General features: G+C 40.8%; 1 pseudogene; it reads right to left on the reverse strand.

Moving 5' to 3' along the window:
- Positions 1 to 1,788: 1,788 nt before the first annotated feature.
- Positions 1,789 to 16,752, reverse strand: part of LOC132435369 (lethal(2) giant larvae protein homolog 1-like) — a 17,214-nt pseudogene continuing 2,250 nt past the window's right edge.

Here is a 16,752-nt window from a genome sequence, read left to right on the forward strand (position 1 = left end):
TGGTGGTAATTGTCTTCTGACCATGTGACCATGTAAGCCATTCAGTGAAAAATGTGAAATAACAGATGTTCCCGTAATGTCCTCTGATTACTGGAACTTACAGCTCACTAAGGGAAATATCAAGCTCTTTATATATGTATATTATTATTTTTGTAAACGAGAAAGGTAAGAGAGCACACTTTCAAAGTTGACTTTATGATACTTTTTGGATTATAAAAAAATTGACTACTAAAAAACCTACTTTTAATGTTTTCTTTTTAAGAATTAAGTATCACACTTAAAACTTAAAGGTTTTTGTATGTTATGATTTGATTAGCATTTTAGAATAAGGATGCAGTCTGAAAAGAAAATATTTTGCTCTAAGTTTACCTTTATTATTGTACTTATGGGGAAAGAAGCTTATTAAAGGAAATATTCTGAAAATAGCATGTGAATATAGGCACAGCTGATAAATAAAACAAAATTTTATTTAAGCCATTATTAAAATATTTAAACATGCATTGGTGTTTAAGGTATAATGTCGCTAGTAGAGTCTTAAGGTTGTTTGCTGCTGAGAAACTGGGTGCTGATTTTATTTTCAAGAGATTTTTTTTTTGTTTTTTATAAATATCTCATAGCATCACAAGAAATAATAGCTCAGCATCTATCTCTTCAGCTGCAAATACCTTTTCAGTTCATTCATCTCCTTCATGTGTTCTGAGCTGCTAGATTCAGACCTGGGGAAAAATATTTTTCTCTTTTTCTGCAGTATTTCTTGCTTTGTTTTAGTTACCTCAATAACTCTTTCCCTTTGTTCTACTTTGGAAGGCACAGCCATTAAAGAAGTTCACAACTTATATTTTCTGTCTGAGGCTCAGAAAAGTTTCTCAGCATTTTCTCAAAGGCACATGGGTAACCTTATCACTTATGAAATTCAGGCATAAACTCCTTAATGTTTTGGCTAAAAATAAGTATCTGATTCCTTTCCCATTGCTCAACAACATTCTGGGTAACAATGCTGGGTACAGAGAATCATGTAAAATAGAATTATAATTAAAATATTTGTTCTGGCTCATTCTATCGATACTCTCTTTTTTTCCCCTTTTAAGAGATATTAAATGCTTTCTTTTTCAAAATTAAAAATCAGTAATTTTAATATTAAAACTGCTAATTTAAAAAAAGACAGAAAAAACCCCAAGGTACAATCTATAGGGAAACCCATCCTGCCCACCTGCCCACCCCCAGCCCAGTTTTAAAATGACTGTCCAGGGCTTCCCTGGTGGCGCAGTGGTTGAGAGTCCGCCTGCCGATGCAGGGGACACGGGTTCGTGCCCCGGCCCGGAAAGATCCCACATGCCGTGGAGCGGCTGGGCCCGTGAGCCATGGCCGCCGAGCCTGTGCGTCCGGAGCCTGTGCTCCGCAACGGGAGAGGCCGCAATAGTGAGAGGCCCGCGTAACGCAAAAAAAAAAAAAAAAAAAAAAGACTGTCCAGCCCAGCACGGACATTAGAAAAATTCTTTCTGCAAAGGGAGTGGGAAAGGACGGTGGGTGGAGTGGGAGGTAGCTTGGGATGCCTTGGCACCTGGGGTCCAGGGTAGCCACCTACCTGTAGGAAGGGTCAGTCTGAATCTGCCCCAGAGGCTCTGGGCCAAGTCCAGGCCCACAACCTGGGGTCAGGGTTGGCAGGTCCCACTGGAGCGAGCAGGTTAGCAGGTGTGGGTCCATGTAAAAGACCAAGAAGGGGTTGGGGTCCTGGGTTTCAGCTGCCAGCAGGGCAGGTAGGAGGTGGTCGGGTAGTTCTAGCCTTCCTCAGTTGATCAGGATGGCCCAGGCTCAAGCCCTGTCTTCTGCCAGCGTCCTCCGATTCTTCTCAGATTCCTCTACAGGGCCCAGGAAATCCTTCACGTCCTCCACCGTGACGTCCCCTGTCGTTCCAGCATAGTGTCGTCACTGGTGGTCGAGTTGGTGGACATGGGTGAGAACACGCTTCCATTGCCGCTCCGTGGAGCCAAGACAATGCCTACGGTCCCGTTAGCCTGTCTCAGCTTTGGCAACTCTGGGAGCCTGCAGCTGGCACCGGTGGCATCGCGGGGGCCAGCCAACGTCCAGAGAGCCGAGGGGCTCTGTGACGTTCTGGACGCTTACAGAGAAGCGTTCAAGCTCCCATGGAGAAATCAGGTAAAAACTAGCTGTGGCGCCTGAAGACATAGGAGGTGACGCGGCTGTGTCCCCCTTCCGGCTACAGGAGTAGTACACCTGGGGTCGCAGGCCAGGCACCGAAAAGACATGGGCATTGCCCAGGCTGGGGAGGCAGACCAGGCACGTCTTGGCATAGTCCTCTCAGGCCACGCTGGCAAGTGTAGCCAGTGCCATCTTGTGTACGCGACAGCCCTCGTGGGCCATCGGCCTGAACTTTGTCTCGGCGCTTTCCTTGGGCAGCGTAAACTCCTTGAACGGCCCCGCCCACCCGGTGAGCACGGCGCCCGCCCTACAAGTCCTGCGCCCGCCCTACAAGTCCTGCGCCTGCGCCAGAACCCACGAGGCCTCCTCATAGGTCAGGCTAGGGGCGTTTGCGTGCGTCCTACGCTGGGAGTGCCGACACAGGCCCGCGGGGCGTCAGCCGCTCCTCAGAGCCCTTCCGGCGGCTCCCGCAGCTTCCTGACGCCTGCATGGCTGGAGCGTAGCAAACACGGAGCCCGAGTTGGTTGTGGCTACATCTCAAGGAACATGCCAGCAAAGTATCATAGAAGTGCACAGCGCCCGGGAGGGAGTCCTCGGCTGACCGGGGCTGATGCAGAGCTGCAGTGGCATCATCCCCAGGTCTTGGGGGCAGGCCTGTTCCGCCAGCAGCGTGTCGGCTTTCTGAAACTTGCTGTTGGCATTAGCATGCTACTTCTTGCCTGAGACTCAGCTCTTCCGCATGCGCCCGAAAGACCACAGCAATTTTGTAAGCAACTTCACCTGGGATAGCGGCCTCTCCATGGCCTGGGAGTCGTTGGGGTGAAGGGTTCACTTGGCTAGACCAGGGCTCTTGCACGGGTAGTCACAGAGGCCAAAGCCATGACTTGTGCCAAAAGCCACAGGCTGAACTCGGCGTGCTGCGAGACGGCAGGGATGGCATCGGGTGACAGCACTGAACCAGCACATGGGCTGGAAGCCGGAGGCCAGGGCAGCGGCCCAGGCGCAGGATCAGCTGCCCACGGTCCTTCCACGTGAAGCCCTCGTGGTCCTGGAGTGGGTCTACGCTGGCCATGCTGACTGCCTGCTTCTAAGGCACGTTGATTAGCTCCAGCACCAGCACCTGGCCTGCAGTGCCGGCCATCACCAGCTGGGCTGTGTACTTGCAGAACTCCAACTTCTTTCTGCACGCTGAGCAGAGGATCGTCGCTGCAGTGTTAGAAGCAGCCAATCTTAAGGAAGGGCGGCCAGTCGTCTACTGTGGCTTAGGCCAGGTTGTTGGCATGCGTGCTGTCCGTCTGGAAGAGGCCAGCAGTGCTCAACTTGCCGGATGGTTGGGGCGCCACAGCAGAGGCATCCCAGAACCACATGATGCTGTCCTCATGGCCAGTCAGCAGCAGCCCTTGCTGCGATGGCTACGGACTAGGTTCTGATTCCAGTGATGGGCCAGCTCGTGGTGCAGGAGGCTGGCTGGGAGCTCTGCAGCTCGCTAGCGCTCACGATGCGGGCCCACAGCTTGTTTGGGACATTGGCGACATGGGCTGAACAGGTAAGAGTGGACAGAAACTGTCTTAATATTGAACATTTACAGGAGAGTAATTTTTCTAGTCCTTAACCATACCATTTCACATCCAAACATGCTGGGCCACTCAATGAGGAGTTGGGCGTATTCTTTTTTTTTTTTTTTTTTTTGCGGTACGCGGGCCTCCACTGCTGGGGCCCCTCCCGTTGCGGAGCACAGGCTCCGGACGCGCAGGCTCAGCGGCCATGGCTCACGGGCCCAGCCGCTCCGCGGCATGTGGGATCCTCCCGGACCGGGGCACGAACCTGCGTCCCCTGCATCGGCAGGCGGACTCTCAACCACTGCGCCACCAGGGCGTATTCTTTATTTGAAACAGGCTAGGTATGAAGAAAGATGGAGGAATCACAGTATTAAAGATGGATTCTACTCGAACTGTCTGTACTGCAACATCTCTTAGTTCATACCAACAATATTGTTATATCTACCACTTGCAATTTCTAAGTCATTTTCTCATTAAATTAGCGGTTGAGCAGGTGTAGCTAAAAGTGTCTTCAGTCACTTCTGCCTTAATTTGAGAGACTTTTGCAAACCATTGAAATTTAATTTTGGAATCTCATTCAGTAAGCTGGAAAAACAACAATGGCAAACTGGTGTTTTGGTGTTGCTTTTACATTTGGTGATACAGTTAGGGCTTTTATTACCAAAGGAAAGTGATAACTGTGAAAAAAATCATGACAGTTCTAACAATTAGTAGATTAAAGGTTTTATATACATTATCGAACTCCCCTCAGTAATTCTGGAAATAAGAGAGATGTAAATGCTGCTATTTGTGTTTTCTACAGAAGTCAGTAGTATTAAATTATTAAAAATATATAATATATATTTTACATGCAAATATATATACAGTGTGTGTGTATACACACACACACACACACACACACACACACACACACAGAATGAGAATAGCTTATAGCTTAGTTTTCCCAGTTTTTCAACTTTCTCTTCCTCGTCAATGGTTTCCTTCAAGGATGTCTTTTATATAAAACATCCTAGAATGTTCTGTTTCCCACCTCATTTATCATTTAGTTGCCATGTTTTATTCTTTGTTTCAACTGGCTAATGTTAAGAGATCGATGGTCCAGTACATAAACAAACTGACCAGGAGGGCTAGAGAAGACACCATGAGGCTCAGAACAAAACCCTTCTTACTGACATTTCCCTTATGAACACGGCCTGCTGAAAAGCTGTTATTGAATCAAGAATATATCACCAGGGCTTCCCTGGTGGCGCAGTGGTTGAGAGTCTGCCTGCCGATGCAGGGGACACGGGTTTGTGCCCCGGTCCGGGAAGATCCCACATGCCGTGGAGCGGCTGGGCCCGTGAGCCATGGCCGCTGAGCCTGTGCGTCCGGAGCCTGTGCCCGACAATGGGAGAGGCCACAACAGTGAGAGGCCTGCGTACCGCAAAAAAAAAAAAAAAAAAAAAGAATATATCACCAAATGGAGGTTTGAAATTGACCACTCCACCACACACTCACCACAGTTGGAAAACTACTGCCTTGAGTTGACATCTGTCTTCTTCTTGGGTTCCTAGACTTTGTCACTAATCTCACCATTGAGCAAATATAAGTACATCTGCTTTCCAAGAAAGGTTCCTTTGCATTACAAATATTACACTATAATTTCTAAGTTAGTGCAGTAACCCATAAACATTAGCGTTGCTCCCAAACTATGCTGAATGTACAGAGTAAACCATGAGTCACAAAATATTTTCCCCAAAGCCAAGCGCATCCTTCATGTGAACAGTTTTTAAAACTGATGCAGACACGCTCATGAGTGACACTGTTGCTAATATTTAGAAATTTTTCTGACCTTTGAAACCATTCTTCAGCATTAGGTTTCAGGTCCTACAGTGAACGGAACACAAAGCTTAAAGATGAACAAATGTAAATTAAGATAAGTGTATTTTCAGTAAATATACTGGAAGAGTATGCCAAAGGAAATTTTCACATTACTTCATTTTCTGAGCTTGAATTTTTGCTTTCTTATATAGACAAGTGCATACACACACACAAACACAGTCACACATATACCTGTTGGTACACACATGCCTTGTGTTCACTAAAAATGGACTGACATTCTGGATTTGATGATTTTCAGTGGCATAGCCTAACCAAAACTTTATCAATCAGGAATTTAAAAAGTCTGTCTTTTAGGATCTCCACTCATTCCCATCAGGTTTCTTTCCGAGTAGGTTCCCTTCTGCTGGTCAGAATCAACATTAAGAAGCATATTTGCTATCAGGTAGATCTCAACATCTGTTTTAGTTTTATTTTTTTTTTAGCAGCAGAACAGCCCAGATTTTCTTTGTAATTTATTTTTGATATCACTATCATTCCATTTTCTCCATGCTTCCCTTTTGAAGTACATTTAAATCTTCCTTAAAATATAGTGAGCACTCCTCTAGAGAACGCCTAACTTTATTTTAGTTCCTTTGATTTGTAATGCATAGCTTTAGCAGTCCGTCTCAACATATTATTTGTTTTCATCGCACTTGGTTACTTCCTTCCAAGTAATCCATTCGGTAACGTGTCTTATAAATCTCCCATAAACAGAGGTAGTTTTTAAAGAAAACAGGAAAACAACTGTGGGAGTAAATGTGTTGTCCTAATTGACAGGTGTTTTGACCACTAAACCACTTTTAAATTCTCAAATTGATGTGTTTGTGTGTGTGTGTTTTATCAGTCCTCCATGCTGTGTTGCCTGCTAATTTAGTTCAGTCTACTATCTAGGAAATAACTCCTTTCTTTCCAAGATCCAGGTCATTACTGTGAATAATTAAAAAGCAGGGCTCTGCCCTATTGGTAAATTCTTTCCACCTTGAAATAATTCCGTTGCCTGGCACAGCTGTGGTCATCATGCCTGACCCTTCACCCAGTTTTCAGGCTCCTTTGCCAGCTCCCTGCCTATGGTGGGTCTGCACTTTAGGTACTCACTTTCCTTGCTGATTTCCTGACGATATAAGTATAATATTAAACGCACATGCAGTTCCTTACCGTGTTCCTCTTTTGTGCCAATTATGTATCTTGATTTGGTCTTTTGTGTCTATTTTTTCCTAACTTACACAGACCTTCTTCTCCAGCAAAATCGAATATGTGCAGCATCAGTTAGTGTCCTGCCCCAAATGTTCTCTCTCGCGGCTCTCAAGGTGCAAGCTTAGTGCTAGACTTTCCTTTTTTCATGCTGCTTAGAAATTCTATGACATTCATTGTCTGTGCTATTTTTGGTAGATGCCCAATAAATCTTTCTGAATTGAAATATGTATTTCTTTCATTAAAATATAAGCTCCTTGGGGACAGGGACTGTGCCTTAGTGCCACTTGCAAGGTACATTTGGTATTAGATATTTTAATTTTGTTTTAGAAATTTAGTTATTTTTTTGCTGTGTTGGGTCTTCGTTGCTGTGCGCGGGCTTTCTCTAGTTGCGGTGAGTGGGGGCCCCTTTAAGTTGCAGTGCGCGGGCTTCTCATTGCTGTGGCTTCTCTTGTTGAGGAGCACGGGCTCTAGGCGCATGGGCCCAGTAGTTGTGGCGCGTGGGCTCAGTAGTTGTGGCGCACGAGCTTAACTGCTCTGTGGCATGTGTGACCTTCCCGGACCAGGGATTGAACCTGTGTCCCCTGCGTTGGCAGGTAGATTTCCTAACCAGTGTGCCACCAGGGGAGTCCGGTATTGGATATTTTAAAAACCTATTTTTTTGATTGACAGATTGGTTTGATAAGCTATTTTCCTTGAGTTTCTCTTTTTTAGAAAGGTCAGACTTTTGATTTGTCTACTCTTACAAGTCGTCTATTTCATATGGTAGTTCCTTAAAGGGATTTAGCTGTTTCCTTGTCACTATGTCACTATCCTTCTTCTGGCTCTTCTAGATTTTGCTGTGTGTATCTTATGGGGAAAGAACGCATTTGTCCAGTCTGCTTCTTTATAGGAATAACTGGAAGGGCAATAATTCGGCATTTGTTAGTTTTTAAAAAATGGAAGGAAGGGGAGGCTTTTAATTGTATGGGAAATTTAATTAGATTTAGACTAATTAAATTCATTTTTTATATTAACATGTGCACAAATATTATTGCATCTCGTTAGATTTCATTCTTCTAGCCTTACTGAACAATATTCAGTAGTAGTTTCAGATTACAATAAGTTCATTATGAAGATAAGGTGGAATTAGTGTAGGAAGCTCAGCTGGTTGAAGGGGTCTGTACTTTAATTACTGCAGAGGGTGTGCATATTAATTACAACACAAGTGATATTTACTGTACCTCAGGAACATATGACAGGGTAAAGATACTGACAGCACCAGCTAATAAACTCAGTATGATAATAAGGAGAAAAGACCATAAAAATAGAAGGAAATAAAATTATTCATAAAGTATATTGATCCCAAAGTAAAGACATTAAGCTCTGATGAAGGGCAACAAAAGGGAAGCTCCTCACTTTATCAAACAAATAACCAAAGTAGAGAAATGTTAGCAGGGAGACAGATTGTCATTATCCTGGTCACATGATCACACTCCAGAGAGTACACAGGAGCCATAAAATGGGAGATTTTTAATAAATCAGCAGAAAGCCATACTGTCACCTGCAGGAACCGAGGTCGCAGTGGCTAAGGACAGCTCCTGGGAGTGGAGAAGTCGGATATGCTGCAGGGCAAACAGGGAAGGAACCACACGCACACAAAATCTGGTTCAAGAGCCACTGTGCCCTCTGGAAAAGAGAGGGGGCACCTAGAAATACTCTGAAAATAGTTCTCAGTAGCAACCCAGAGGCCATCACTCACTTTTCCCTGTGGTTTGAAATCACCAGCTGTGATTTTGAGATGGTGAAGGGAAACCAGTGGGGCTTGGTTGGATAATTGTTCCCAGGAAATGCTCATTTCTGCCATGATCCTGTCTAAATCTATACAGCTCAAAGGAAAGTTCAGATTTTGGCCTAGAGTGGTTAAATCTGAAGTTTTATTTGTTTTGTTTTTACATGGGCCTTCCAAAAGAATGGTCATTTTTAAAACAATTAGTCAACTACTAGCATTTATAAACAAGTTTATTTTAGAAAAAAAAATTGGCCAACATGCTGATTCTTCATTTACATTAAATAATTAATATAGTCATGCTTTTTTAAGTATGTATTTGCTATTTTGGAGTTTATTAGCCAGAATCTGCCAGATACTGCTCATAGTTGACATATCATGGAAAGAAATGATATTAATTACCTATTTATTTTAACACATGAAATGATGATGTGGACCAAACTCTTTGAATAGCTTTAAGTTAATTTTATGAGGAAAACATTTTTTTGTGGGCGTATGTATGATTTTACTGTATGTTGGAAATATGTGATATATATTTGTATATGTGAACTTGAGTGTGTATATAATAGAATATGCAGTTCTGGTTCAAACACCTCCAAAGAATAAATTATTATTCACTAGAACCTAGAGAAAATGGAGAGCAGGGCATACCTAGGGCAGTACATAACCTGGGCCTGCATCTTGGTAACAAAATTAGAGTCGTCTGGAGACAGAAGACAAAAGAAGAGAGTCCTCATTTTGGTTGAAATCCATAAAATCATGAACTGAAAGGATTAGACATCAAATTACAGAATTAAATTATGGAAAAAAATCTCACTTTGCAACTTAGGCAAGACAAATACAAGGAATAACTGATTCCCTCACATCTGAAGTATTTTAAGTTATGCATCCCGGAGCAGAAGTGACGATAGCCCTGGACACTATCATGGAGTAGGGGTGCCATCCCTTGTTTCCAATTTCTCCCTCTGCCCCTTTCAGGGCCTTACTTTTATCCATCCCTAATATATTCCTGTGGTTTCACGCTAGCTTTTCTCTCCTTTGGTGGTGGTTGAAAAGTTGTTTCACTCACATTAAGATGAAATATATCCAGCGATATTTTTATTTTAATAGCACAATGCTTCATGTAAGCTCACATGTTATAACTTGACTGTTAATGAAGTAGTTATATACAAGTAGAAGAATCCACCTGAAATTACTCAGATGTATCAGATATGCATATGACCCACATGAAAGGTCAAACATAGAACATGGGGAAAAGAGGTGGTAATTCAAGTTTTATAATTGTTATTGTTGTGAAATGGGTTACTTTCTTTTTTTAAAAATTTTTATTGGAGTATAGTTGATTTACAATGTTGCGTTAGTTTCAGGCAAAGTGAATGTTATACATATATCCACTGTTCTTTTTTAAAGATTCTTTTTCCATATAGGCCATTACAGAGTATTGAGTAGAGTTCCCTGTGGAAATGGGTTACTTTAATCAATGTATGTGTGACATTACAATGTTAAGGCACAAGGCTATGGGACTGTTTGGTACCTGGAACGTGGTGGGTTGGTGTTTGATAAATATTTATTGAATGAATAAATAACAAATGATTGAATGAATTGACCTCAGGTGGTGTTTGATCAGTCTTTGAAAATTATTGGCAGTGTTTCTGCTATGCCTAGTGAACTGGGTACTGGCTGTCACACTGGCCTTGGGCTTTTGTGCTAGCAGGCCCTAATTACAGTATCTCTGTCATCACCTGAGATGTGAATGCTGGCTGGAGGATTACCACTGTTGGGTGGCTAGGCCCTTGCCCCGTGTTTGGATGTAAAGGATGGAGGTCATAATGGGAGATTGATGCACTTGTGTTGAAATCTGGAACATGAAGCTGTCTGCATCTCACCCCTTGGGAGGTTCAAACAGTTATGATAAATATAAATAGCTTTAGCAGACTTTCAGTTATCAAGATGTTGATGTATGTTTTCTTGTTCAAAATATCCTGACACTTGGAATCAAAAGAATGGTTTAGGTGCATACCAATTATATGTACAAGCTTCTTGGGAACAGAAGGGAAATTCCAAGCCTATGACCCCCTATCAACTAGGATTTAGGCTGGGCTTAGTTGAGTATAATTCTGATTTTCTGTTAGTGTTTTATGGGTGCCTGATATAACATTACTTCTCTTTGACAAGGTTTCAAATTTTTCCTCTTAGTATGATTTTTCCTGAAAAAATCATACTAAGAGGAAACTCACAAGGTTCCTGCTGCCCTTGTGCCATCCCATTGCCCTTAGCTTCTTCCCTTCCCTCATATACATTGCTTCAGTGACCTGTAGTTCATTGTTCACCATTATTTTTCATCCTTTTCCCATCTATTGATAATTTGGTTCTGATACTGTTTCTGCAATTGATACTTTCTCTTTTACGTGGTCTTACCTTACTGGTTAATTTTTTAACTTGCCATTCGGGAGCCACTCTTTTCTTTTTCAGCAGAGAAAGAGTTGAGTTGATTGAGAAACTAGTTTAGGGACATCAGTCGATCAATGTCCATTTAAGAAAGGTCAGTCTTTAGCTTCCTTCATTTATTTATTTGAATTATGAGGAGATAAAGAATATTTGATGCAGGTATTAAATAGACATGGAGTCTGATGTTCAACATGTTGGAGAAAGCAGAGGATTTAGGAATTAAAATAGCAGTGAGACAAAATGGGTTATATTACCTAAAGATTGGGATAACAGCCTATGTCATCAACTTAAGGAGATTGTTAGTTTTACATTTGAAATAAGTATATGAGCGATCTAACCACACTACATTGGTTAAAGTTAAATATTTAAGTTTAAACACAATAAGTGACCTTTAAAAATATGAAATTACATTTGACCCAATATGCTTTGTAATCTCTACAGTTACAGGGAGCCACAAAACCCTTGTGTTTCAACTACACAGAACATCTTGTTGATTTTCACTGCAGTGGAGTGAAAATTAGAGAAATTTCCCAAAGCATTTGAACCTTAGTGCAGAGTTTAAATCCTTTACGCACCTCAAGCTCCAAGTAATTTCATAGATTAAAGTTTCAGAAGGTTAAGTTTCTGGTATAAAAAGTTTGTGTCTGTGTACATTGATAATTAGAAAAAAGTATTTCATGAAAATCTGAGGAGGTATGATTGAATAGATAATTAAAAATCGTAACATTCTAATCAATAAAAGAGATGGATACGATTGCTCTTGCCATTCTATTTCTTGGACCTTGTAAATCTTCATAAATCCTTTTCCTTTTTTTTTTTTTTAAGATCATGTTGTATATTCATTACCACAAAGTGGGAGTCATAGTCAAGGTTTCCTGTAAGTCTTAGGTTGTAGAGCTCCAACGAATGTGCTAAAGTAATAATTCATTGAGAAACCTCAAAAGTGCCTCGTAGAATATGGTATTAATAGAAATGGAGGAACAGAAAAGGCAACCTGTGATGGAAAATTCACAAATCTCTTAGAAATTGTCAAATGGATCAACATCACTAGGAATTCTTGAGAAGAGGGAAGGTGCTGTGCTTGTATTTGATGTAACAATAACAAACACCAAAGCAAAACTGATTTCATTTGGGAAGGATCATTTTTTCAGTTACCTTTTCTGAAATAATCCCCACCCTCTGTTCCCTCATTCCTGTTACAATTAGTCATTACCTACTGTTGCTTGTGATTTGTTGGCAGTCTCTAACTGCAATCTGTTGCTCTGTGACAGATCGATTCTTTTAGCCCAGACTCATTCCTGAATTCAGCCAAAATTAAAAAGAATTATATATATATGTGTGTGTACATACACACACACACATTATATTCCTCTGGCTAATGTGGCAGATCATTCTTTAAAAAGGTGCTTTTAAGGGAGACCATTAATGAACCTTGCATGTATACAGCAGGAGTGAACACTATTAAGTGACCCCCTATGCAGAATGGGTTCAGAATGCAGATGTGTGGACTGTGGACTTTGAAGTACATTCTTTTAAGTCGTCACTTTTAAAGGAGATAATTTCAGAGCAATATTTTTGTTAGAGAAGAGGTGTTGCTTCTGAGCCTACTGAAGAGAATTTGTAGAAATCTTGTTTATACCCACACACATAGATGTATACACACACCACTGCATTTAAATAATTCCAGTAAGATTCATATTCCTCGGGTTTTTTCAGAAAAAGAAATTAAAGTTTTGTTGCAATCAATTTAACAGTCAGAGCTTTGGTGTAGCAAAATATATGCTTCGTAGCCCTTCAAAATTTATGCAGTTTGTACATATAGATATATGCTGTATATATTTTGAAGTGATTCGTATGTTGAATTTTTTTCCTCACTTAAAACCATGCCGCATAATTGATTGGGAGAGTTACTGTCGTCACAGTCTATTTTTGCAGCAAAGCAGAGGCTATTTGAGATGCTTGTGGGGTTTTTTTTTGTTTTTTTCTTAAATGCTTTTACTTTTGCAAGGAAAGGAAAAACTAGTCATTATATAGCAAGATACTATTCATTGTTGGTTTGTTCTGAACAATGCGGAATTAAGTCACATTATTGCATGACAAGATCAATATGTAAAAAAAACACATTTTCTCCATTAGCCTTTGGTGTTACTGTTGTCTGACTCAGTGCAACTGTATTTGGTGAAACACACACACAATCGTACACACTCATATACTCACTGACATTTTAAAAATGTGTAGTCTGTTGAGTTTGCTACCTTACAGATCCAAGGAACAGCTTGCTTCTCGACATTTATATATAATGTTACCTCCGTCCCAAGGCCAGGGCCACAGGAGTTGCCAAATTAAGGAAACTGGTGGGCTAGCGAGGAAAATACTGCTGAGCCAAAAGGCAGATGTTTCACTGTATGTTATACATTGGTGGAATACCCTCAGTCGGTCAGCATCATTTTCTCAAAGTATAAACTAGCCACTCTCCTGGTTCCTCTTTCCATTTCAGGTTTTTAAAGGGGCCCCTTGTTTGGCTGCTGGAAAACTACCAGCTTTCCTCACTCTAGAAATAAGACAAGGTAGTCATTCATGACCACTTGAGAAATTTACTTGAGAAATTTCTTACCACTTGAGAAATTTACTCTGACCACTTGAGAAATACTTAAAAAATCTTTTTCAAGCTCAATTTGGAAGGTGGCTGTAGGTATTATGGTCATTATGCAACTTTACAAATAAATCCATGACAGCTGATACAGAATTTAAACAGTATATCAATATATGCATGCCATAGGGGCTAGTCAATAGCATAGGCAGGATTAGGTTGCAAAATGCTTGCATTTTTAGTCTAATTACTCTTCTTATCAAATCCTTTTATGAATAAAAAGAAAAGTCCTTAAACATAGAAGTGTGGAAATTGAGAACTGAAAATGTTACTCCAAGTAACCAAGGGATATAGAAAGGGGCAGCTCTATTATACTTTGTTTTGCATTATTACTGCCTTTAAAATCATTTAGTATAATCTTTTTCCAAAATTATAAGGATTTTTCTTTACAATTAAAAATGTTTTTTACAATTTTATAACTTTACAGACTTAAGACTAGAAAAATTATTTAAGTGAACACACTAATTCATTGAAACATTACATAAGATTAAAGTCTACTTTTAACATGATATTGTACATAGGCTCTAAAGACTTATCAAATTATTTGGATTTTACTAGATCTGAATAAATAGCAGAAAACACACAGTAACTAATTCAAACATATTTCTTTGTTCTGGTAAATTACTACATATGCTTCTAGCTCCCTAGTATCGGTGTTCTATAAAAGGAGAATTTCTTTTTTTTTGCCATCCCAGTGTGTTTTATCCACCATTTAAAAACACATTTGAAATATATTGCAATCGTGTGCGAAGTGACATAAATACATTTGGTGATTAATATTTATTTGATCAACTGTGAGTGCAACAATATGACTTCTAATTTGAAACCACACAAGCTTCCTTTTCAGCAATCCTGCCTTTCAAAGCCTTTCATTTGCTGTAGCACAGGCTGATCTTGGAAAGAGAATCTGTTAGACGTACTTTACCCTACCCTTTTTCCAACTTAACTGTTGAAACAGGACAGTGGGCATTTAGCCCTATTTCCAGGTGTGCCATACTGAAAGTTGTAAAATGTGTGAGGGGATGGGGAAACTCTTAGACTCTAGGCCTCTGGGTGATTCCGGAGAGCTTGGCCTGTTGACATTTGTTCCAGGGTGTGTGTATTTGAAGGTCTATATTACGTTGTCTGCAATATATAAACACGCTTCCATACATATTCTGTAAAAATGGCAGAGTAGATGTCAGGAAGGCGTCTCCCAATGTTAAATAATGATTCTGTTCCTTCTCATATTGTTATTCCTATTGTTTTATTTCTATCCCCTGTGCTCGTGGTGTCTTTTGTGGTGCTTCAGCTGTGATGAGATGGCGGTGAACAGCTTCCTCCAGAATTGACGCCAGCTGGTTTGGAAGACTGGCAAACCCTCAACTTTCCCTCTATCCACCACGTTAGAGATTGACTTTATTATCTGCTGTAGCTCCACGCCATGCCCAGTCTCCAGTGGCCCAGAATGCAGGCACGTAACACAGCCCCATTCACCATCGCACTTATTTTGATTTAGTCACAACTTCAGGAATTGCCTTTTAACAACAACCTCAAAAAAAGTGAGGGTCATCTACTTCTAATGCTGGAAACCCTGTGATAATCTGTTCCATGCATTCAAATGAAAATATGACTTCTTGGCAGAGAATAGCATTATAATGTAAAATCCCATATGCTGTTATACAGTATGTTGCAATCTGTTTTACGGCTGCCTCTATTCTAACGAGTGAATACTGCCAATAAAGCAATTGAAGATAACACTAATTGCTTATTTCTGTGATCCATAATTTTTATGGCTGCCTTATAGCTCTTTAGTCAAATAGATGCTTTTTGGCCTTTAAGATCTAGAACTCATGTACTGTAGCAGTTGAAACTGGAAATGTACATGCTGGCCTGAGAGGCTTTTCTGTACTCGATGGATAGGATTCAGCAGAAAAATAATGGAAAGGTGCGAAAAAAATATAGAAGTCTTAAATGGGCTCTGACAGGTAAACACAAGATTTTATCAGTACTTGGGTAACTTTAAATAAATGTATACATATATGGCTGTGTATGAAACAAAATTAGGCTGTTAGGTCTTCTTTGCCTTCATGCATTTTGGGGCCTGTTGAACGCAAAAGTAACCATGGAAGGCGTTGGTGGTGTGTGAGCACAGCTAGTTGGAGACTGTGTTTGATCTTGGCCTTTTCCACATACTGACTTCGTGATCTTGAGCCAGTGATTCAGCTTTTCTGAGTTTAGGTTCCTCTTAGGAATGCTGTGATGACTAACTGGATGGGACACACTTTGATGACTGTAGAATACTGTACCCATGTTAGTGATTGTCTCTGCTTGATCCCTGTTTGGGGCCATCATGACATGCTTTCTCATGAATAATCTTATAGAAACTCCAGATTATACAGCATTTGTCCAAGAATTTTTCCAGTCTTTTGCCCCTCAAAGACTGTGGGCCAGCCTAGGGGCCTCCCCTAGGAGCTTGGTAGAGACGCAGGATCTCTGTCTCCACCCTAGACCTGCTGACCAGACTCTTCCTTTTATCAAGATCCTTAGGTGATTAGTACACACGCTTGTCTAACGTACCTCATAGATGAGGGAGTTGAGATGCAGCAAGGTGAAGTGATTCTCAAGAGGTCTGTAGTGTGTTCAGAGTTAAGCTGGGACCAGAGTCCAGGTGTTCAGACCCTAAATCCAATCCACACTTGTCTCCACCTTAAAATATAGAAGGTTTAATTTTATCGTGTGACAGATTTCAGATTAACTACATAGGCTCAAAAGTGGGCAACATGTTTGTAGCTTAAAATAGTATAAGTCAGAAAAGCCATCTGTTTCTGCTTTATTTGGTCAGATAGCGAAAATAAAAATCAAAGCAATCAATAGGTTGTATTACTGAGCTTAAATTATATATAAAATGTGTCTAGAGTACCCATAGATAGATTTCTATTCATGAAGTTCAGTAGACATGTTCTCAAATTCTCAGATGGAAGAATTTAAGATATATGCCCTTAAAGTCAGACAAAGTGCATGTGCAAAGATCACAGGGACCTACTATTCCAGTTTTCTATTTGTATCCAGCTTTCTAGCTATTATGATCTCTTTGGTAGGAAAAAGAGGTGATGCTTATGTATAAATAAGTATTT

Source organism: Delphinus delphis, chromosome 12, assembly GCF_949987515.2.
Source record: "Delphinus delphis chromosome 12, mDelDel1.2, whole genome shotgun sequence".
Taxonomy (NCBI): Eukaryota; Metazoa; Chordata; class Mammalia; order Artiodactyla; family Delphinidae; genus Delphinus; species Delphinus delphis.